Here is a 25,272-nt window from a genome sequence, read left to right on the forward strand (position 1 = left end):
ACAAACAGGTTAGTAGTCCCTCTAAGAGCCCTTCTCCCTTTGGGCCCTCAGGTGTCATTGTCACTGTTGTCATCTAATCCATCCAGCGCTCTGTAGTCCCGCAGGAGGCTGTGGATCATCTTCTGGCATGACCGGATCAATGTCTCCTCCTTCTCTACTGTCAGGCAGTTGCTGTGAAGAACATCTTTAAAACAGTACAGAAGCCTCCAGCAGTCTTGGAGGTATCAGAGTGCATGCATCCCTGGGAGCAAACCATACATTACCCAGTCGGTGGTGATGCACTTTGTTGTTATCAAGGCCCAAGCTCCATTCTTAGGCCTTCAGTAGTTCCTGGGTCGTAGAAGCATCACCGATAGAGATGGTGGGACATCTTCTCAGGCAGGACTTGGATCGGTTCAGCCCTCTTGCATGCATGAAGATTCTCACTGGCAGATCGTCTTGGATGGCCATCCTGACAAATTTTTCTGGTGGTTTGGCAACGCATGAAGGTGACATTCTCCTACATGTGGTCTGCTGTAGCAGATGGAAGGGCACTGATCAGTTCACTGACATCCTTCACACAGATATGGCATTGGAGAATTGGAGTCCACTGGTTCATGGCTGCAGCTATTAGATCAAACTCCTTGATGAACATTGCCACTTTGATGTAGAACCACGGGGTATCCCAGTTGTAGGGGATGGCGCTCACCTACTCTGCCCTTCTGTGGAGCCTGCATATTGGCAACAGGAAGAAGCATGCTAGCAGAAAACCAACATAGTTTTCTTCTTTTATTCCTCAGGGTGCTCCTCACACAGTGGCACATGAACATTCCCCTCAGGATGGTGGCGATGTCGAGCATGCCTTTGCCTCCCTTGTCATTGGTCTTGAACATAGCCTCCCTCTTCACTGTGTCCATCTTGGCATTCCAGCTAAGGTAGAAGATCATTCATGTGATATAGTTGCCATTTTAGGCTTCACTGGCCACACTTGAGAGACATACTCGAGCACTGGAAGGGTCTCATTGCTCAGGCCCAAAGACTTCCCTTCAATTATCAGCTTCCCGAGGCTCCAGAGTCCCACCTTCTGTCTTCTTTTCACCAGTTTCTCATCCTATGTCTTCCCTGCTGCACCGCGTCTGCTGAACCAGGCTCCAAATATCTTCAGGAAATTCTTCTTGATGGGGAATGGCAGTGGGTCTCAGACAGGAGTCCAGTGGCCACTAGTATGGTTTTTGACTTGGACCTGTTGATCTTTGCTCCTGATGCCTTTTCAAACTCAATGCAAGTCCTCTCCAGTTCCTTTACAGAGTGTCCATCTGCATAAAAGACCAAGACGTCATCCATGTAGAAGGAGTACTTCACTTTGCCCTTCCCGTTGCTTTCCAGTATCATCATTCCTCTGATATTCCTGCTCTGTCTAATGCATTTGGTGAGGCGCTCAATAAAACAAAGAACAGAAGAGGTGAGAGTGGACAGCCCTGCCTAGTACCTGACAGGACATGAAAGGGGTCAGTTTTACATTTGTTAGCCAACACCGTGCCTGAGTTATGTCTATACATTGTGGTCACCACATCACAAAAGAAGTCACCCAGTCCCAGTACTTTGTGTGTCCATCCATTGAACTCATGGGAGATGCAGTCAAAAGTCTTTGTGTGGTCTAGACTGACCAAGGCCACCTTCATCTTTTTGCTCTGATGTACTGGATTGTGTCCTGAACCAGGGCCAGACTGTCTGCAATTTACCGACCTGGTATCCCGAAGGATTGGTCAGGGTGAACTTTCAGTGCTATTATATTTTTTAGGTGGTTCACTATTACATTTGCTATGCTATTGTAGTCCACACTGAGAGCCATTGTGCTCACCAGTCAGTGACTCAGTTGTGTGCTGCACCACTGTTGCATAAGCGTGAAGCCAAATTCAAGACACAGTACCGCAAAGGATTTGAGATTACCATCAAACAGCAAATGGCTAATGGTGTGGATCCTTGCCATCCACCAAGATTCCCAATTGAGCATGGCCCCTCCAATGCAGATGCCATGATTATTCTAGGTAGGTGCTTCTTCATGTAGGTAGGCATCCACCGAGAGGAGCTTGTGGGCTCACACCCACGTTTTGTGCATTACTTGAAGCATGGGGTTCAGAGACCCAGCACTGGAAAGGGTGGGCAGATAGAGCAGTCCTGTTGGGCCATTTAGAAGTCAGTTCTTGATTGTTTTCCATAAAGGGGGATCTTAGAATGGAATGTGCATAAAGGACAGTTGTGCCAGGTGAAGGGCCAAGCAATAGTGCCTCACTGATGGGAGGCCAAGACCCAAGCGGGCCTGTGGGCTAAAAGTTTCCTGATGGCTAGGTGAGGCCTCATAAGCCCCCAAATGAAGGTTTTATTGGCCCTATCCATCTGATGAAGTACTGAGAAAGGCGTCAGAATGGGAGCATTTCCAGTACGTAGGTGAATTTTTGGAGGGTCTCCATCTTCACTGCTTGAGTAAGGCCCCACACTGATAATTTTAGATGAGATCATTTTTCAAAATCCAACTGCATGAACTCTATGAGTGGGTCCTAATTATCCACCACAATGCGCTCTAGACCTCTATTAATAAAGATTCACAGACATTTTAGACATGCAATTACCCACTGAAATGGGTACCCATCAATGGTAGCACAAGTGGTGTTATTTGAGAGAGGGATGGCCTAGCTGTTTCCCCAATTGACCTTATACCAGATATGGCCACAAAAGCTTAAATAACCTCCAGTACTATGGAGATGAGGATGGACAGAGCCAAGAGGGTGAGCAGGATAAGATACGCGTATAGGTTTAGCAGCAGGGTCATCTGGACATGCCCATGATCTGACTTGATTGGCACAAAGTTACTGCCAGAGCCTCCATGGCAAGGAAGAATAGTGGGGGGAGCGCACATCTATGATGCATACTCCGGTGGACCGGAAAAGGGTCAGAGAAAAACTGTCAGTCACTCATCTGGTCCCAACCAGTGAGATGACACTGGAGCTGATGCTGAACCTCCACTACCTCACAGGAAGACGCAAGACCCAGGGACAGTACACCTAGATCTGGCGCCTTTCATGGGAGCAGGGGGGAAGAGAAAATTAAGAAAAAGTCACTTGCGGTACTCGTTATGCTCTGCAACTGTGCTACTCTGCTTAACAGGATGCGTCGCTCCTGAGACTTTCGGGGTACACGAAGGAGAACATTTGCGGGACAAGGCCTCTTGTTTTGTGAGGATACAATACACTGGGAATAACAAGAAGAGACATTTACCATCAATATACTAACAAACTCCTACATAAATTACAATGCGCTGTTTCAATAACCAACAATTACAGATTTGTTTAAAATCATGACATGAGAGAAGAATAACCAGATTCTTGAATGAGAATTTTTCTAAGACTCTTGAGGAAGAACTTGAAATATTGACTGGACCCCCGACAGTCCCAAGGTAAACTTGGAACATAGATTGGAGTTAGCGACACTCCCAAGGCATACTAGAAACCGGGGTACACTTGGAACATAGATTGGAGTTTATAGAAACCCCCAAGGTGTGCACAGAAACAAGGTTACACATGGAACTAGGTTACCTTTGAAGCAAGGTTGGAGTTACCGGCACTCCCAAAGCTATACTCAGTACACAGGTTGGAGTTTAGAGAAAACCCACAAAGTATGAGAAACAAGGTTAAACTCGAAACTAGATTACACTTGAAACAGGATCGGAGTTACTGGCACACCCAACGTTACACTCGGTACATAGGTTGAAGTAACTGACACTTCCAAGGTATGCTACAAAACACAGAATGGAGGTTACACAGTTCATACAAATATCAAGCTCTTCAAAAGAACATTCTCTTGACACTTCTGTTCAATGGAGAAACAAGGGATTAAGTCTCTGGTCCACGATCAAAAATATTTCAAGCGCTAAGTTTGAAGAGACGGTCCGGAGTAAGGACAAACAAGGAGTGCTGGAGGATAAAGTACAGATATGGAACTTAAGACAGGTTTAGAGTCTTGAAGCGGTCAATAGCACACTTGCCTACTACTATAAAGATTAATTGCACACTAACCTGCAAGGAAGGTACTTAGCCTTGTCTAATACTTTAACTGGAATCCAAAGATGGCAGAAGGTTTGGTGCAAGAAGTTTAAGAGGAGGGGTAATCGTAGCTCATGAAGGAAGACACTGGAAGTGTCATAGAAGCCAGGATCACAGGGTCATCAGGAAGGTTTGGTAGACTAGAAGACCAGGTGACTCTGAGGTGATTGCAGGGATGAAGTTTGCATAGGACTGGAGTGCTGAAGATCCAGGTTACTCAGTGCAGTGACGTTGCTCGCGCAGGATGGGGAAGAGGACAAGCACCTGTCCCATGCAGAAGCAACACTTAGCAAGTACAACAGAACCCCACCTCATGATGGTACAAGTCAATAGGTCACAGGGGATAGCGTAACTGTCCTAGATAGACACATGATATCTGGAGGTGCACACTAGACCAAAATTGCATAGCAACAGAACAGGAGTGTCAATGGTTTAGGCTTCCTGGGAGGGGGGGCCATGAAGTGCTTGAGACTAGAAGGTGCCACACGAGAAACATGACTGGGAGAACCTGAGGCAGGGAGGCATCACAAGGAAAGGGTGATATGAGGCTGGGCAGTAACACCCACTGCACATGGGGTGGAAGATGGTGTTGTGACAGAAGCCACCACAATTGACCTGTGTCAAGGGAGAGTCTTAGAGCTAGCATACTCTGAATATGAACTCCTCGCTAAGGCCAAACCTTCAGAGCGTGGGAAACAGGTAATCATCTCTACCCTTCTAAACATCCAATAACTGTGCCAAGGCCTCATCCAGCAGGTCTGCTGCCATTCATAGTGAATGAGCCAGTGTTCAGAGATGGTTGTGCGATGAGCATCCTAGAATGAACACCACTTGTGTATGGTGAATAGGGGAAGGGAGGACTCATTTGATGCGGGTTGTGTCACGATTTACTCGTCGCTTATGGCTCGGAGCAACTGGAACTGCAGGATGGTCTCGATCCTTGTAGGTCCTGCCTTGACCAAGGTAAGACGGCCCTTTCTGGTAGCCACTGTGCTGCTGACAATGGGACGTCAAAAGGCAGTCCGTGCCCTCCAGAAGGTGTCCCAGCGGAAAAAACCCCAAAGGGAAAAAACCTCAATGGCTAGAACTCCCTGGAACAGAGAATAAGCACAAGAAAACAGGTAAGTCTTCCAATAAAAAGAAAACAAATACAGGGAGAAACTGGAACAGGTGAGGAAAAACAACCAGAGCATAATTACCAGCAAAGGAAGTGTTGCAGCGCAAGGAGAGCAAGAATCCCACTCCTTATATACCCTAAAACAGGAAGTGACAAACAGGAAGAAAAAGACGCCATATTGGATTGGGAAAAGACCATAGGAGAACATAGATGAAGATGCCATTTTAGAAAAGGATCCTAATGCATGCAGTGAAAGAGGTAGAAGAAGGGCATGCTGGGAGAAAGATGAACATGGTTCCTATTTGTAAAAAATGAAGGAAAGAAGAAAAGGAGAAAGAAGAGACAAGAAGACCAAGAAAAGAACAGGTAACACCAGGTAAGTGAGGGGGTGTGCCACTCCTAATTTCGAGGGCGTGCAGTACCCTGAACTCATTGAGGCCCGATGCCCAGTGCCCAATCTAGGGCCTCGTGCGAGATAAGGTCGGAAAAAAGGGGTGCAGCATGCCGTGCGGCAGAGAAACTGAACCGTGGCTCCAGCTGCGTCCCGAGCTCATCTTTCTGCTCGGGCTGCGGCAGACCACGGCGCGACAGATTGCTAGTGTGCTGGCCAATATCTTAACATCCCTGTTGAGCAGAGAAATAGTCGGCTAGCTACCACAGAGGAGGGGGGTCTTTCCCCAGTGTGTGGAGAACCGAGGACCAGGAAGCGCAGTGTACCAACCCACTTGGCCTGATCCTTTACAATCCTGACATTTAGGGTGAAAAGTGATAAAGCCTCTGTTTCAGCACTAGCCCTAAGTGGCTAGGTAAACCGCTACTGATAGTGAGGGCCCTGTGCTGCTTTACTGGTGGTGCTGAGCTGCCTGCTGGTACTTGCTTTCCTTGTCTCTCTATTTTTCTACAACCCAATGATAATCTTGGTTGCAACTTCTGTGACGCCTTTCCACTAAGCTTCTTCTTCTGGGGCTCCTGTAGCTCTCATCATGGCCACTTGTAGGTGTAATTCCTGGAGTGCTGTTTAGATGGCCAGGTCCAGTGCTTCCAGGGTGTCCCCAGTGTCTTCTACATCATCTTCTGTGTTGGTGTTGACACTGCAGTTTTCATACTGTTGCTCGGCTTGGAAGGTGATTAGCTTCTTCCTGATGTGGAAGTCTTCTTTCCTTTGCCTTTGTTCTTTTCCCGCCAGCGCATGTGGGGTCTTGATCTGCCTCTTCTTCTTCCATCTCCTCTTCTTGCTTGGGTTCAGGCAGTGGTGTTTCCTGTGCAGGTGCTTGTTGTCCTCTGGTCTTAGACTGTTGCTGGTCTTTGCAGCTCATCACCTCCATCACTTGGGTCCCTGCTGGCTTGATGACCTCCTCTAGTAAGACCTTTGTCTTGTCTGAATCCTTCCTTCTCTTCAACCTCCCCCCGCATGACCTGGGTATGCCTAAGTGTGAGGAAGAACCCACTAAAGGGGTTGGGAGTAGTCCACTGGTTTGTCCCTTCCTCTCCCTTCCCCTTGCCCCTGGTGTTGGCAGTGATGGTGCTTTCAGGTTTCTCCATATTTGGCCCTAATGCCTTCTCAGAGCTTGTGCTCTTTTGGAGTGTTCGCCTTATTTGCTGCATTGCTCCCCTCTCCTTCACAGTTGGCGTTGGACTTCTGGGTGTCCACTGGGGTGACGCCTCTGTTGTTGGTTACTGGATTACCAGTATCCATATCTTCAATCATTGCTGCCTTTGGTAATAACTTATGGGCTGCCAGTTCTCACTAGGATACCAAGGGCCATATTTATACTCCGTTTGCGCCGAAATAGCGTCGTTTTTTTTGACGCAATTTCGACGCAAAACTAACGCCAACTAACGCCATATTTATACTATGGCGTTAGAGGCGAATAGCGCCAAAGTTCCCGGAATGTGCGTCATTTTTTAGCGTGAACCCCTTCCTTGCGTTAATGATATGCAAGGGAGGCGTTCCCGTCTAAAAAATGACTCCCAGGCCTTTACGTGGTATTTATACTCCCGGGCAAAAGAGACGCCCGGGAGTTGGCGTGGCTAAAAACGGCGCATTTGCGCCACTTTTTAACGCCTGCTCAGGGCAGGCGTTAAGGGGCCTGTGGGCTCAAAATGAGCCCACAGGTGCCCTCCCATGCCCCCAGGGACCCCCCCTGCCACCCTTGCCCACCCCAGGAGGACCCCCCAGGATGGAGGGACCCACCCCAGGGACATTCAGGTAAGTTCAGGTAAGTATAATTTTTTTTTTTTTATTTTTTTTTTTGGTGGCATAGGGGGGCCTTATTTGTGCCCCCCTACATGCCACTATGCCCAATGACCATGCCCAGGGGACAGAAGTCCCCTGGGCATGGCCATTGGGCAAGGGGGCATGACTCCTATCTTTACAATGATAGGAGTCATGTTGATGGGGGATGGGCGTCGTTAAAAAATGGCGCAAGTCGGGTTAAGACGATTTTTTCGACGTAACCTGACTTGCCCCATTTTAAGACGCCCATGCGCCATTTTCCCCCTACGCCGGCGCTGTCTGGTCTACGTGGTTTTTTCCCACGCAAACCAGGCAGCGCCGGTCTGATTGCGCCGTCTAACGCCATTCCATAAATACGGCGCCCGCTTGGCGCTTCAGAATGGCGTTAGACGGCGCAAAACTTTTTGACGCTAAACTGCGTTAGCGCAGTTTAGCGTCAAAAAGTATAAATATGGGCCCTAGTGGTTACCAGCATACCTAGGGGTTTTACTTGTCCTGTACATTCAAGCAGACAGTAATTGCCTGTGGTGCAAGAAACATTGGCAGTCAATCCCAAGAGCTAAGGTGACAGTTCTAGGAGTTACCACCTAAGCACGGATCCCCTCTCCAGAGGTCTAAGTCTCGACAGGCCCGTGAAGGATGTTAGGAGGGTTGTTAATCTTCCAGCATTTGTCCACCCAAATGTGAGGAATAAAGAAGAGATAGGGAGTGTTACATTACTGTGCTCTAAGATCTGACCACTAGATCCTTGTAGTTTATATTTTGCACCCCTATTTGGTAAACTCGTACTAGCTCCCTGGTGTTCTTTCTCTCTCTCCATAGAAATGAGTGGGCCTTGTCTGGGTAATTTGCATAAAATGCATACACTCTGCAAATTTATTTCACCTCAAAAGTTAAAATTGTCGATCCAATAATTATTAAATTTACTCCCACTTGACAGTGGCTTTGAACTGATAAGAAAATATTTTTTTTCTGTAAGAATAACCTTTATCTATATATTTATCACTGTTTACATGTAAATCAATCCCTTATGTCTGAGTGTTGTACATTTAATTTTTCCAAAGACAGTGCCCAGGCTAATCTTCAATAGTTTTACATCTAGATCATTTCATGTTAGCAATCCTGTAATTTGTTTAATTTTCCAGTTGTCTTTTTACCATTCTTTACCAAATATGTGGAAATCAATGCACATGTGAGAACACATTTTATTGAAGGAAATCTTTTGACATTGCTTAATAGAAATCTTTTGGTGTTATGACCTGCGTGGTCCCAACCGAAGTGCATCATGGATTCGTCTGCAGCACAGCCTGCTCTTGGACATCATGCCATCTCTGTCAGTTTCCTCTGTTGCTGAAACTGTTTCATTGGTAGGCATCTAGAGACCATCCTCCACGCTAAGTCTTTCTGGGAGTTTAGCAAGTCTCTGTGGTTTGCCATCTCCCACACTGTTTCTCTGACCAATTTGCTATCAGAATGCTTGACCTATCATTTCCCCCCAGACCACTTTGAGGGTCCTTCTTCCCATTATTTGGATATGAAGGAGTAGTCAGATGAATGTGGAATGGCACATTCCTGTAGGCATATAATATCACCTCTTTCTGGTTGGAAGAGCTCAGAAACTGCAGCTCTTTTCCGTTGTGTATCCATTCCTTGGGCATTCAAAGATAAGATTGTAAACATAGAAATGACTAGAAGAAAAAATCTTGCACAATACAATTAACATCTTAGACAGTAACATTTTCTAGGCTTAGCGGGGACCATATGTTTTCATATATCTGGGTACTTCATTAGAGTGTGTTACTGAGGAACCTATTTCTTCTACTCCTCCTAAATAGCAGAATTACAGAAAAAGTTTGTTCTGAAATGTTCTCTTATTTCCTGTGAAAGAGACTAAAACCTAAATCCTCAGGGTCAGAGAGTTCCTCAAACAGGCTGCACCTAAAACCTGTAAATACTTCTTTAGGTTGGGTTTTCTTCTTGTTGCCTTGAAAGACAATGGGCCTGATTACAACTTTGGAGGAGGTGTTAATCCGTCCCAAATGTGACGGATATACCACCAGCCGTATTACGAGTTCCATATGATATAATGGACTCGTAATACGGCTGGTGGTATATCCGTCACTTTACTGTCACTTAAACACCTCCTCCAAAGTTGTAATCAGGCCCAATGTCAGCCGGTCTCTCTTTGTGGGCTGCCACTTTCCTTTTAGACTTTTCTTTATTGGACCACCTCCAATTGGTCGTTGTGGGAGCTATTGGTTCCTCCTTTGATGAGGACTGTCCTTGCATCTCCTTCTTTTCCTGCACTGTTTCTTTGGTTTTCATTAACATGTTATAAATGTCCAAAGAAATGATGGTGCAGTCAGAGTTAATTTCCTTCTCTTCTCCTTGGGAGTCAATGTCAGATAGACTTTTTGTTACTTTTCCACCACTTTCTGTGCGCTTTGAGTCTCATCTCGCTTTGCTTTGGCTGAGGTTTTGCCATCTGATACCTGTTCTGCTGGTGTGGAATTCTTTGCTGCAGGCAGCCCATCAAAGGTGCGTGGTTCTTCTAGAGCAAAAGTGCCTATTGGTTTATACACTATTGGGGCCAAGGATGCAGTATAGGGTTTGCTGGAACCTGGCCAGGTGAACTAGGCTGGTAGTGTTACAGCGTACAAGTTCTGTCTTTTTGGGTGGCTTCTATACAGGTAGACTGTTGCCCTGCAGAGGCTACATGATATGGGGGCATTATATTCTTGGTAGCTCATATCTACACAAAATTTGCAACATTCTTTTGTACATGAATCCTTGAGGTGCTCAAATTGAAAACAATTCCTGCAAAAAAGACACAATTCCTGCAAAAAGGAGGCTGCCTGGGATAATTCAGGTATCTCCTATTTGGACCTAATGCAAATATGTCCAGTTTGTGTGTTAAACCCCCTGCAGGGTTTGGTTTGAAACTTTCTTTTGCTATTTCACATGCCAAACCTTTTTCGTTTGTAACATACTGTCTCACACTTTCACAAAGTTCTTGTTTAAAAAAGCATTCAATTTCCCAAGTAGTTGCATGGACATTGTACATTTGGACAATAACTTGGATTTCTTTCACAGCTGCCGTAGCAGTAATTTTCATCCCTTTTAGGATTTGATGTTTACGCACACTGATAAAGTTTTTAAGAAAATGTTATACCTTAATTCAGTAAAAAAAAGTGATTAAAAAAACATTCTCCTTGTTTTCCTTTAACCACTTAATATATTTTGCTCGACATTTAAATACTTTTTCTAGAATTTCTTTAAATACATACTCTAAATCTTTCACAGCTCTAAATTCCTAAACAATTTTGATCTTGACAGCAAGCTCCCCATAATGGAACATCTGTGGTTTAGCCATTTTCCTGAGCAGTGAAGGTTTGCCTTTATTCAAAAGAAACATTCGCACTGTTCGGTTCTGATTCTCAGATTTCTCATCCCAAATGGCAGGTCTTGATTGTCTATCAGTTCGGGTTGGGGTAGCCCGAGGATTGAATTACTAGGTGGAGCAAAGTCACAAATCAAGAATCTGAAATACTTTTTCTCCCCTGCTCATGAAAGGAAGGGATCACTATGGAAAAGAAGGAGTGCTTCACTGAGCACAAACAAAAGCCTGATGTTTGGTGAAAAACCTTTTTAAATTAACCTGTGACCTTGTTTCTAGTGGCCCAACGTGTTATACCACTTGAAATTAGGTTAACAACAAGGCTTGCAAACCTAGTGTTTTGCCCGCAGAGATATTAATTAAAGGGAGAGGTACCTATCCTGTGAGAAAGGGGATAGTATCTGCAAGTGTCTGAGCTATTCCAACCTTTGCAAGTGCCAATGATGCAGACTCACCTGAGAAAGGACAGCATCCAGGCCCTCTGTAGGTTGAAACTGGTACTGTAGGCTTTACTTCAGACCAGCTCACCTTACAGCAGGCACTTCACGGGTCCGGCCCTCTTCCTCTTGGGTATCGTCTGCAGCATGGCTTCTTTCCCGGGCGCTGTTCACAAGGAATCCAGTGGCTCTCACTGTGGCTTCCTCAGCTGGACGGGCTTTGACAGGCATGTACGTTCCATGATCTCTCCTTCTCTGTGGGTAAAATCTTCATCTGACTCCGGTCAAGGACCTCTACGAGACTCAATCTAAGCACCATTGGTGGCACTGGCAACCAGAAATACGAACCCAGATGCCCCTACAACTATGTTTTGGAGCTGATCTTTTTGGTACAATCCTTTCACCTAGTCACCTTTCCCCGGGCATGCCAGAGGCTTAAGACCCAGCCCTGGGCTCCGGTTTCACATGGTCCAGATTGAACTCTCTGCCCTTCCTCTCCAAGACATGTAGCATAGTCCCCGGCAAACCAGGGAAAGGCAGGGCCAGCAACTGGAAGTACCTTGGTTTCAAGTCTGACCTCTTGAAAAACTTCAGTGCACGATGAACCTACACTTGATCTTAGGAAAAGGCTGATAAGCAATGGGCCGAAAGGTGCCAGTATTATTACTACACCAAACCATCCACCTGTCTGTCTCGATTGCTCGGAGCCCTCTTGCTTCTTTTCCACACTCTTTCCAGGAGCCCAGCAAGTACCACTGGAAAAGAGGTCCTGGCTTCAAATTTTGTCCCTGCTCCCAGAATGTTCAGCAGTCACTTCATTGAGCATCCTTTAGCATACCAACATTGCCTTGATTTTAGCTTTCACATGCCACCCCTTCCCTTTTACTGCCTGCTGGCCAGAAACCCTCTGAAGCAGGGGATTCGGGCGTCAGGCCAGGACACCCAGGACACAGTCCTGGCAGCAAGTAGTGGACAATTTGCCATCACTTGAGAGGACCCGGATGCCCTGTAGTTAAGGCCTATATATAAGACTCTGCCATTTAGGGATAGATGGGGTGGGTAGAGAAGGAAAAGGACTATGCCTTTCCCTTCTTGCCCGGAAAAGACAAGGAAAGTGTCCACTTCTCCTGCTCTGCCACTGGCAGCTCACCCTCCATCCATCCATCTCTCTCTCCATCTCTCTCTCTCTCCATATCTCACTCTCTCTCTCCATATCTCTCTCTCTCTCTCTCTCCATATCTCTCTCTCTCTCTCTCTCCATATCTCTCTCTCTCTCTCTCTCCATATCTCTCTCTCTCTCTCTCTCCATATCTCTCTCTCTCTCTCTCTCCATATCTCTCTCTCTCTCTCTCTCCATATCTCTCTCCATATCTCTCTCCATATCTCTCTCCATATCTCTCTCCATATCTCTCTCCATATCTCTCTCCATATCTCTCTCCATATCTCTCTCCATCTCTCTCTCTCTCTCCATCTCTCTCTCTCTCTCCATCTCTCTCTCTCTCTCCATCTCTCTCTCTCTCTCCATCTCTCTCTCTCTCTCCATCTCTGTCTCTCCATCTCTCTCTCTCACTCACTCAATCACTCTCTATCTCTCCCTCACTCTCCACTTCCTTCTCTTTCTGTCTCCATCTCCCTCCTCCTTACTTCCTGAAAACCATGGCTCCATGAAATGGGTCTTAACCTCTCTTCTCTCTTCTTTCCTTGGTTGTCTCCACTGTGAACTGGATCCAAAAAAGAAAAGACACATTGCTAAAAATGTCTCGGGACAGAGTAAAGAAAGAACAAAAAAAGCTTTCAAATCCTTAGAAACACACAAATAATCAAATAAATAAAATATTTGAATAAAACAAGACACACCTGTGGCACAGTAGCTAGATTGGTTTTATTCACACACAAATACATTTTACAGAGTTTGCAGTAAAGCTATACTTTCATTTGTTCCCATTTGGGGAAGTGCACCATTCCTGAAGGTAGTCATACAGGTTGATCCATAGAGTGGACAAAGCAAGCTTTAATTTCCATCCCCCTGTTGCAAAAATCAACTTAATATATGGTCCCCAGATGCAGGATGTATCAGATATTAAACTGATATGAACAGATTTTTTTGTTTTGAAAAACTTTGACGGTATGTACAGAAATTACAACATTCTTATATAAAACAACAAAACTCAAAGCAATCCAGTATGAAGAATATAGCTTAAAACAACTATAATAGCTAACAAGCACCATATAGAAAGAACCACAAACTACCCACCCTGCAAATATTATTAAACCAAAAAATTTGTATCAACACAAATCCTATCAAAGCCAGCTCACCCCCCCCCCCCCCACTGTTTTTTGACTAAAATGTTATTGAGGCCAATCAATTTTACACCTGGTGGCAAGGTTTGATAGATAAAACTCTCATGTGACCCACCCTTTCCAGTTCTTGACTTGCCACAGCAGGTTGGCTTTTTCAGTACCAAAGACCATCCTATCTACATGCAGGTAAGCAGTCATTTTACCTCAGAAGAGGTTTCTGCAATCCTGCGAGTTCAAGTCTTAATGGGTAAAGAGAAACTAATTGCGATATTCCCAGAGTGCTTGTCTACCACAGTTGATGAACCTGCACACAGTTACATGATTCAGCTGGAAAAGGCAGTCCATATAATAGAGTTTCCAAAGTCAAGGCCGAAATGCCTGCTATATTTATCAAAAAGGCTTTAACAGTGACCAAAAAATCTGGGCATACGGGCAACCCCAAAAGAGATACAAGATGGTTTCCTCATGCAAGTAAGCAGCTTTTGGGCAGACTGAGGAAAGTGCCAAGCCACGCCGATGCTGAAATGACTTGACAGGAAGACACCCATACACACACATCCAAGCCAAGTCCTTTTGAAGATATGCAAGGGATTTATGCCCCACCAAGGCCCATATTTCCTTAGACCAAGGTGCAGAAAAGGAGCTGATAAGTTCAGTCTGTTCTGCTCCAAATTAAATTTTTCTAGACTACGAACATTTTTACACGTATCAACAGTCAATGAGGTGAGATCCAGCCCTTGAATAAACAATCGCAGTGATTTATAATACGAAGGAAGGGTATATGACAAAGGAACCAGATTGGTAGGGCAAAACAAATGAAAAACTGCAAAATAACACACCTGTAAAATAACAGGAGAAAAGACTAGCCACATTTGCAGGACAGGCATACACTTTAGATACGGCATGGGATTTTTTTTTTTAGTAGAGATAAAAATGGACATCAGGCATACCTTTGCCCCCACTGCACCAATCTTTACATACCTTAACCCTAGCTAGTTTCTCCAATCGAGAACCCCACAGGAAAGAGAAAAACATTTTTATACATTTTTGCAAAACCGCAGGAGGGGGGGATAGACCATACTAAGATATAAGAGAAGGGGTAGCAGAACAGCCTTGATCACTAAAACCTTCCCTTCAAGAGTTAATTTGCGAGTACACCACAATGGAATTTTTCGTTCCATCTTACCATGCACATCTTTCCAATTTTGATCCTCGTGACCAGCTTCAGCAAAAAACATATGCCAAAGATTTGATAGGGTCACAGGTAACTAACACAGGTAATTTTGCCATGTGAACATAGGGACCCAAAGTAAGACAGGCACATTTATCAAGGTTTAAACCAAGACCAGACACTGAATTGAAAAGAGCGGCATGCTGCAAAGTCGCACGCATCACCATGGAGCTGAAACATAACACTGTAATATCATCCATGTACGCAGCTGCCTTTACCTGATTACCGGATCCTCATAGAATAAAGGAACCTATTATACAAGCGTCCTGTCGCAGATGACACAAAGAGAGATCGACAGCACAGGTGAAGAGGAGAGGCGAAAGGGGGCAGCCTTGTCAAACACCAGCTTAAGTGAGAAATTCCTATGTGTACTTTTTAATACTCACCATACTACAAGCCTGTTTATACAACAACGAAATCATGTGCATACATTTGGGTGGAACATGTAAGCGTTACAGCACAGCAAACAAAAACAAATGAGACACCCTATCAAATGCTTTTTAGAAATCAAGACTTAAAACTGCCAAAGGGTATATACTGCTCTTGGGTATAGTAAATCACTTCTCTTATGGTTGTTAAACTATCAACAATATAAGGACCTTTCAGTGCACAAGTCTGATCAGGTTGAATACATGTAGATAAAACAGAACAAAGTCTTCAGGCTAAAACTTTAGACACCAGTTTGTAGTCTACGTTGACCATGAAATGGGACGCCAGTTTTGTAATGAGGTTTCGCCACCTTTCTTATAAATTAAAGTAATGGTTCCTTTGGAAAACTCAGCAGTGAACTCATTGTGGTGAAACCCTTTGGTTATCATTGTCATGAAATCAACACAAATTAGGTCCCAAGATTACTTATAAAACTCCCAAGAGAGACCATCCAAGCCAGGACTGGAACCAATTGCTCCTGACCCTAAAGCAGAAAGAAACTCTTCCCAAATTAATGGGCTGTCAAGATAAGCCGTATGATGCTCAGTTAGAAAGCAAACCGCAGTAAGAAGAATCATCTTGTGGTAGAGAAGGAGATTACAAATTTTAGTAGAATTCAAATGCAATTAGTTTACAACTCTTGACACCATGACAACGTACCCCTTCAGTATTGGCCAAAACTGTTAAAAGTTTATGATGCTTTTTTGCTTTCTGAAAGAAAAAGGAAGTACATTTTTCATCCTGTTGAAAGGTGGGTACTCTAGACTGGAAACTAATCGCTTTACTTTTCTGTTGCAACCAAAGAGACATAGCCATTTTTATGTTGCGAATATCATCAGTAACATTTTTGCCTGGCTCCCCCAGGTGCTGGAGGAGTACAAGCCATTGTGGAAGCTGGGAGAATTCGGCCTAAATTGCTTTGCAAGAAAATGCAGCTTGCATTTGAAAAAGAAAACCTTGTTCTTATGCTTAAACCCACAACACCACTGATATTGTTAGGGGAAAGTACTCTTTTTAAGTACCAATTTTTTATAGCTCCTACGATAGTGCTAACAAATCAATTCATTAAGTAATAATTGGCAATTGAACTTCCAATACCCAGGTCCTCTTGGAAGCTGTTCTGACAAATATAATGTAGCACAAAGAAAATGGTGATCTGTAAAAACAACTGGAGTTATTTGACATTGCACAGAAGGCAAAGTTTTTGATGCAAAAATGAAATCAATTTGAGACTTGCTTCCCACGTGAAACCTGTACCAGGAGGGTAATGTTATGAAAATACATCATACAATTTCAAATAATAAACAATACTGTGGAAGATTTTTAAAGAGACATCCAAGGCATACTCTCCTTGTGACCCTTGGCCATCCTTGTGGTGTAAAATACAATTGAAGTCACCAATCAAAATTTACGGAATAGCACCTGTAACAAAAGGCTTTATTAGCTGGAAAAGGTGCCCGCGCTTCACTTTTTGTGCAAGAGCATAGTCATTACACACTCTCAGAGAAACTCCATCCACCTGCTGGGAGAGGAGGACTGCCCAACCTGGGGACAAAACACGTTCTCCTACAATCTGCCAATGTCTGTTCTTAAACAAGATCACCACACCATAATTTTTGTTTGGACCACCCAACCAAACTGAGGGCCCTGCCGTCCAGTTAGTACTATACGTACTGTAATCCTTACTGTTAGAAATGGGGTCTCTGGTTGACAGTCAGGTTACCCCCTGTTCAAGCAAGGACCCTCACTCTAGTTAGGATAAAAGAGAATCACCCTCAGCTAACCCCTGCTTACCCCCTTGGTAGCTTGGCAGAGCAGTAGGCTTAACCTCAGAGCGCTGGGCGTAAAGTATTTGTACCAACACACACAGTAACTTAATGAAAACACTACAAAATGACACAACACAAGTTTAGAAAAATAGGAAATATTTATCTAGACAAAACAAGACCAAAACGACAAAAATCCAACATACACAAGTCAAGTTATGATTTTTTAAAGGTTTAAAATAAAAAGAGTCTTTAGGTAGTTGTAACAACACACTAGCGCTGCTAGCGTGTAAATGTACCTGGTTTGCGTCAAAAATAACCCCGCACGGGCGGTGTGCGTCGAAAATAACCCTGCACGGTTATATGCGTCGAAAACAACTCGGCACGGCGATGCGCGTCGAAAAAGCCAGCCACGCGACGGTCCGAAAGTCCCGCGGCGCAGGTTGCGATCTCTCAGCCTTCGTCAGCGATGCGGCGCGTCGTTTCTCCTGCTCCGGGCGTCGATTCTCCGGTCGCGTTTCCTGCGGCGTCGTTTCTCAGCTGCGGAGCCGGCGTCGCGTCGTTTTCTCAGCCGCGATCGGATTCGCGTCGATCTTTTCTCCGCACGGCGCTCGGTGCGTGTATTTTTGTCCTTAGGCTGCCAGCCTCTCCTTTCAGGGTCCCAGGAACTGGAAGGGCACCACAGAGCAGAGTAGGGGTCTCTCCAGAGACTCCAGGTGCTGGCAGGAAGAAGTATTTGCTATCCCTGAGACTTCAACAACAGGAGGCAAGCTCTACATCAAGCCCTTGGAGATTTCTTCTTCAAGATGGAAGGCACACAAAGTCCAGTCTTTGCCCTCTTACTCTGGCAGAAGCAGCACTGCAGGAAAGCTCCACAAAGCACAGTCACAGGCAGGGCAGCACTTTTTCCTCAGCTATCAGCTCTTCTCCAGGCAGAGGTTCCTCTTGGTTCCAGAAGTGTTTCTAAAGTTTGTAAGTTTGGGTGCCCTTCTTATACCCATTTTAGTCTTTGAAGTCACCTTTCTTCAAAGGGGACTCACACCTTCTTGTGAAATCCTGCCTTGCCCAGGCAAGGCCTCAGACACACACCAGGGGGTTGGAGACAGCATTGTCAGAGGCAGGCACAGTCCTTTCAGATGAGAGGGACCACTCCACCCCTCCCTCCTAGCAGAGATGGCTAATCAGGAAATGCAGATTACACCCCAGCTCCCTTTGTGTCACTGTCTGGTGTGAGGTGAAAAACAACCCAACTGTCAAACTGACCCAGACAGGGAATCCACAAACAAGGCAGAGTCACAGAATGGTTTAAGCAAGAAAATGCTCACTTTCTAAAAGTGGCATTTCCAAACGCACAATCTTAAAATCAACTTTACTAAAAGATGTATTTTTAAATTGTGAGTTCAGGGATCCCAAACTCCACATGTCCATCTACTCTCTAGGGGAATCTACACTTTAATCATATTTAAAGGTAGCCCCCATATTATCCTATGAGAGAGAGACAGACCTTGCAACAGTGAAAACGAAATTGGCAGTATTTCACTGTCAGGACATATAAACCACATTACTATATGTCCTACCTTATCCATACACTGCACCCTGCCCTTGGGGCTACCTAGGGCCTACCTTAGGGGTGCCTTACATGTAAGAAAAGGGAAGGTTTAGGCCTGGCAAGTGGGTACACTTGCCAAGTCGAATTTACAGTGTAAGAATACACATACAGACACTGCAGTGGCAGGTCTGAGACATGATTACAGAGCTACTTATGTGGGTGGCACAACCAGTGCTGCAGGCCCACTAGTAGCATTTGATTTACAGGCCCTGGCACCTCTAGTGCACCTTACTAGGGACTTACTAGTAAATCAAATATGCCAATCATGGATAAACCACTTACATACAATTTAAACAGGAGAGCATATGCACTTTAGCACTGGTTAGCAGTGGTAAAGTGCTCAGAGTTGAAAAGCCAACAGCAACATGTCAGAAAAAAATAGGAGGCAGGAGGCGAAAAAGACTGGGGATGACCCTGCATAAGCAAAAGTCCAACACTTACGAAGAGGGAGATTGCACTTTTGCAGACAAATAATATCAGCAGCAACATTGTTACAATAGTCTAAAATAATTACTGTGTTCAAATACGTACCATTGCCTCGAACATTGCAGGAAGCAACAGTTACCAGCATGATAAAAGAGAAGAAAGGAGCAATCATAACTACTAGTCAGGGGAAGAAAGAGCACCCTCATCCTCATAAAATTCCTGGGCATCGGCAGGAGGGAATGAAGCAGAAACCTATGCTTCAAGATTAGGCGTGGCATCCAGATCAATTCTCTGGCAATCACTCACCTCAAGATCATGAGCCACATTGTGGCATACCTCCTCGGATCCCAAAAAGTTGGTGAGAGGAGCGAAACGACTCCCCTTAGAGAGATGGTCTAATGACATGGTGTGCCGCTTGGCACCAGTAGTTAAAGATGCATCTACTACCTGTTTGGTACTGCAGGACTTGCGTTTGCTTGAAAAATACATTGTCCACCCACTATGATCCATATCAGGGTCAGTATCTACTTTCTTCAAGTTGGAGGGTTAGACGGGGAGACCACAACACCTTCAAGCTTCAAATTTTGCAATACTTTATCAGCTGGCTGTTTGAGAGAGCTAATGTCTGTGAAAGGCGTCTCTGGGACACACTTCCCTACCTTATCCACACCTTTAATATCCAACAAGGAGGCAATACCTGTAGAATTGGTTTTATCCCTTAAAGACTGAGATTCCAAGTGCTTTTTATGCTGCCCTAAAACTCCACACTTGATAGGCTCCTCATCAAGTTGATCCAATTCTTCCTGCACTATGTTTTGCGTGAGCTTATGTGGGTCAGAAACTAAGTCAAAACCCAGCTTTGGAACATCTGGTACCGGACCATCATCTAAAGGAGCTACAGGACAGGAGAAATAAATAGAAATGTCATTGATGTAGCCCATGATCTGGGAATAAGTGATGTCAGAGGTGGACACCCCATGGACCGCCTTAGAGGAAGAATCCCAGACAGAGGGAAGCACTGGGGCTTGCACAAGCCCTTTCATCACATTAGCAGCATGTGCATAAGAAAACTTACCCTTGAGGCACATCCAGAAAAGAAGATCCAAGCTCCCACCCAAATTACATCTTTTAGGCATTAGACAATCAGCTGGCTCATGGTCCAAACCATCACAATTACGACATACAATATCAGTGCAATGCTCCTTAACGTGCCCAAATGCTGACAAAGGCAGCAGAACAAAGGCTGTCCAGAGTACACTAGAAAGCCCTTGTTAACTCCAAGGGTAAAAAGTCTGCGGAGGATGAGCAAGGCCCTTAATAACAGTAGGGTCTTATTTAAAGTTACTAAGTACTTTCTTTTACCATTCCAGATCCCACACATATTCAGAATCTTCTGACCCCCTCTAACAATAACAGGACAAAAAGACTTCAATCAAACCAGAATCTGTGTAAGGGTTATACATATGCACCACTAATACCACCTCCCTTGGTGCAAACCTTGGGGTAACAGTCAAACCTTCCAACAGACTGACATGTTTACCATCAGCAACAGTTTTTAAAACATTCTAACATATGGATTCATTAGAGAATGTAGGATCAAAAACACCCAGATTGGAGAAGTCTTGACTCGATGGCAGAATCAGCCACTTTGCAAGCAGTTTTTAAAAAGTCATCCACAATAAACAGAAGATTTTTCTCCTTATTATGTTCCTCCTGGATTTCCATTTGACTGGAATTAGCGATATAGTGCAGAGCCCGTCTGTTTGTAAGTAGAAGCCATAATAGCAAGCTATAACATTAAAACCACCCAGTATGTGATGGCTTAATAATAAGAACACAGTCTTCAAAATAGTTTATTGTGGGGAAAAACAGGACGACAAATCTTACCTACAAGGTAAGCTGGTGCAGGTAAAATCCAGATAAAAATGCAGCAAATCCCCTTCACTGGAGCGGGGGCCAGGAGGAGGGGTGACCCCCCTATCCAAGTGCAGAGATGTAAGGCAACTCCCATGAGCAAAATCAGAAAAGCCTCAGCACACCACTATGCACAGCGTAACTTCGTAACAGAAGTCAGAGATCGTCACGCGTGCAGCAGCTGAAAGCTGCGATGGCCCTGAAAACACACAGCTCCTCAGTGAACTAGTGAACCAACAGTGTCGGAAGCGCATCCAGGTCCTGGGCAAGCCAGGAGTCGCAGGCCCAGCCCCTTCACTGCAAGGAACCCTGAGTAAAGGCAAATGAAGGGTGCCACCAGCCCCACCAGCCTCAGAGCTTTAGCCCAGTTCCGGTCAAGCTGGAAGTCGCAGGCCCGTCCCCTCAGCTTTAAGAAGCCTCAGCAATATCGTCACTAGTCCACCCAAACCTCAGACCTCCCACCCAAAGGTGTCAACCTTGCCCCGGTTAAGCCAGGGAATTAAGCCCAACCCCTTAGGTGTTCAGAAAGAGGGAATCACTTTCTGAGGTCTCTTATCACCTATTCAGGATGCAACCTGGCTCCAGACAAGCCAGAGTGACCAGAGTGATGCAGGCCCTTCAAGGGTCAAAAAGCCCCACCTTTTGCCAAGCCAAGTCCGCACTGGATATGCTTCTTCTCTTTTCCATCGCCCCCTTGTGAAATAGATCCAAAAACAAAAGACACACTGCTGAAGAAGCCGTATTTTTCTGACATTTTTCTCCACCAAAGTGTAGCCTTGGAGCAGAGGAAAAAAAACTAACAGAAAGGAAGGGGGCGGTATTAAATATGACAAAAATATAATGAAATAAATACAACCTGACACAGCTGCCACAAAGTGGCCAGTTTGGTTTTATTTACACCCAAATCTATTAGCGCCACTTTACAGAGTGTGCCAGTGAAGCACTACTTTACTTTTTTTCGTCTTTTTTACAACAGCATGGTTTTCCCCAGGTGGGGAAGTGCACCATTCCTAGAGGGACTGCAATACAGTATGATGCGTGGAGTCGACACAGCAAGCTCCTATTCCATCTCCCTGTTCCAAAAATCAATTTATTATATGACCCCCAGATAGAGGACGTATCAGATATTAAACTTATGAGAATATTTTTTTTCTTTTCTAAACGTATATCTTTATTTAAGGTTTTTACACACAATACAAATTACCAATCCCGTAGGCTGGTGTACAGTTCACCTTATACAAAGGGTGCTCGCAAGTAGGTCTTTTCAGGGTTTCCATCTATAATATTTATTAAATTCACCAAATAAAATTGCGTCACTTAGTGATATGCGAAGACCTATCCCTTTATGAGGGGTCCTTTATGGTGGTTTAAGTATTATCTTATTATCCATTGCACCCAATATTTATGTTGTCATGTTTCTGCTTCTTCTTTGCTATGTTTTTTAAAATTATGTCATAAATAGATAATTTATTGATACAGCACTTTATGCATACAAATGCGTCTGTTGCTTATGAGAGCAAAATCTATAGATTTCTAGGGAACCACAAGCCTTCTGTAACCATACTGATTATTTTCCATGCTTTAGCTTTATTTTCTTTGGTTAATTCTGTCACAGATATGATGTTTTCATGATTTAGGAACCTTAAGATGGGATTTTGTTCCAGCATTTTCCCCATATGGCACCATAATCTTTGTGCATACATACAGTTTGACATCAGTTGTAGAACTGATTCTTCTACTGGGCAAAGGTCTTTCTGACATTTTGGTATTCTTGCTGTCCCTCTGTGGTATTGGAACTATCTGGTTGGTAGGCAGATGTGTACGACCATCCAGGCGATTACTTTTTATTCATTTGTGGTGTGTTTCAAGCTCACTTATTTCAAGACTTCAGCTGTTTTCCTCTCAATCCAGTAGCTGATGTCTGCTCTTTTGCATTAGTTTTAGAGGGTTTTCTTGTGGTCGTATGGAGTCATTGTCTGTTTTGCATATAAAAAGATAGCGTTCACGGCATATGTACATAGGTGTGAGAATCAGTTGAAAAACTTTGTACAGAATACATCTTGAACCTGTGGAAAGAAAGCAAACATAAGATCTCACATGAGAGGTACTTTTTGTACGCTTTTCTGACACAGCATTAAATATTTGGAAAAAATAAAAACGTTTATATTTGGCATGTTCTTTCCCCCTTTATCATGTGGTTTACAAATGAGGCCTCCTTTCAACTGTAGAGTGCCAAAGGAATGTTAATGCTGTTCTGTTTATTTGTTTTAGCATGCTTTAGTGTTTGTGTATGTGTGTGTGTGGGGGGGTATATTACTGATATATACAGTACGATGGGCAGTATTACTGCCTTTAGGACCATAAGTTTGCCTTCCACTGTGAGTTTTCTTGTTCACCAGTTATCAATTTTGTTCTTCACTTTTTAGTTGTGTCTTAAATGTTTTTGTCCCCTTTTGTATCTTGATAGAAAGAGATTCCTAGTATTTTGGTGGGGTGTGTAGTGGTCTGGATTGGGAGTTTAGTCATATGGTCTCACTAACCTATTGTAAGACAGGTACTTTTCCCTTCAATCAGGATCAAGCTTGAAGCTTGGTCAAAGATTTGTACATGGAGGATAGACCTTCTAGCTTCTTGTAGGGGTTTGGAGATAATGGTGAGGTCATCCATTTAGGGGACACACTTTGCCTCTAGACCTTGTGATCCTGTTATGAAAGCCCCGCTTTAATCTTATATTTTCTGATGTGTACAGGTAATGGTTCTAGGAAACAAATGAAAAGGGCTGGAAAGAGTGGACAGCTTTGTTGTACTTCTGTTTGGAAATGAAATACATTAGTTTAGGAAACAATAACATTTAAACAGGTAGCTGCACTTGTATAAAACATTGAATCTGTCTGAATAGAAAATGTGGGAAAACTCATCTTGTTAAGAACATGAACGAGAAAGCTATGTGATACATTATCAAAGGGACTGGTGAAAACAGTGCCATTATGCCCAGTGTGTCCATATTGTCTCTCTGATTGTGTTGAGGTTGTCCCTTATTTGTCTTCCTGGGCCCGCACAAGCTTGGTCTTTATGTGTCAGAGACCAAAACCCTCTTTAACCTGTTGGCTAAAACTTTGGTAAATAGTTTATAATATACATTTAGCAGTGATATAGGTCTCCAATTTGTAATATATTTTTCTCCCCACTTCTTGTTGATTTGCATTATTAGCCCGTAGCAGAAATTATGTGAGAGTTAGCTTTTGTGCATTCATTTCATATTTGTATAATATCACTAGCTATGATATGGCAGTATGTCTTATGAAATTCCCATGGGATGTCATCTATCCCAGCACTAGACAGATTTGAAAATTTTTGCAAAGCTTGTAGGAGCTCCTTTACAGTGAGTGCCCCCTTTAAACAATTAACCCAGTTAGGTTTCAAAATATTTTCAGTTAGGTAAACATATTGTGACAAGATGGGTGGGTCTTCATTTCCTTTTTGATGTCAATTAGAATAAACATTTTTTTACAACCATTTAAAATTTTTCTGTTCCCTTCTGAGTTATCCCATTCTTATACCACAATTTCTATATATTTTTGTGCATGTGTATTTTCTTCTTCAAAAATAAAGAAGCACATCCTTCCCCTTCTTCATAATGTTTTACTCTAGAATTAAACATTGTCTGTTTCCCCTTTTCCTGCAACCATTCACTTAGATCATTTTAACTTGTTCTATTTCAATTCTTACATTCATTTCTAGGTTGTCAAAACTTTGTAGCATTCCTAAATGGTCTTGCAGGATTGCGAATGTTTCTGTTTTTTCAACACTTCTTTGCGTTACTGCCCTTTTAAAGAAACTGGCCATGTGTGTTTTTGTCTGTGATCACCTTTCTGCAGTGGATGTATAGTTTTCTCTCCTTTTAATTATGTGTAAAATTTCTCATTGTCTTTAATGATCTCTTCCTCTTGTAAGAGGGTGGCATCTAGTTTCCAGTATTATTTCCCTTTTTCATATCTGTATGTGAAATGTAGCACACATAGAAGGGAAAATTAGGTAATTTTAAAAGAATATCACCCTTTGTGGGAACCCAAAAATGGTTTTAGATGGTAGCGGGCAGCCAAATCAGGCAGTATTGGTTTCTTGAAGACAGTGTAACTACAGGGAGATGCTCTAGCTCCCACTCCAGTTTTAAGAGAGTTTAGATTAACATGGGCAATCCCTAGGTATTTGTACAGGAAGTGGCAAGTAAGGTCACTGCATAAGACTCTACTACCACATACTGCACGTTTTTCTGAGAACAAGTTGTGGTGAGAGTGAGTCCAGGGATCGAAGTTCTGAAGAAGGCCAG

General features: G+C 43.8%; 2 pseudogenes; both read right to left on the reverse strand.

Annotated features, from left to right (window-relative positions):
• Nucleotides 1-13,214: 13,214 nt before the first annotated feature.
• Nucleotides 13,215-13,387, reverse strand: LOC138297629 (U2 spliceosomal RNA; annotated as a pseudogene).
• An 8,549-nt stretch (nt 13,388-21,936) lies between these two features.
• On the reverse strand, nt 21,937-22,109 carry LOC138297639 (U2 spliceosomal RNA; annotated as a pseudogene).
• Nucleotides 22,110-25,272: the final 3,163 nt, after the last annotated feature.

The sequence above is a fragment of the Pleurodeles waltl genome, chromosome 5 (genome assembly GCF_031143425.1).
Source record: "Pleurodeles waltl isolate 20211129_DDA chromosome 5, aPleWal1.hap1.20221129, whole genome shotgun sequence".
Classification (NCBI taxonomy): Eukaryota; Metazoa; Chordata; class Amphibia; order Caudata; family Salamandridae; genus Pleurodeles; species Pleurodeles waltl.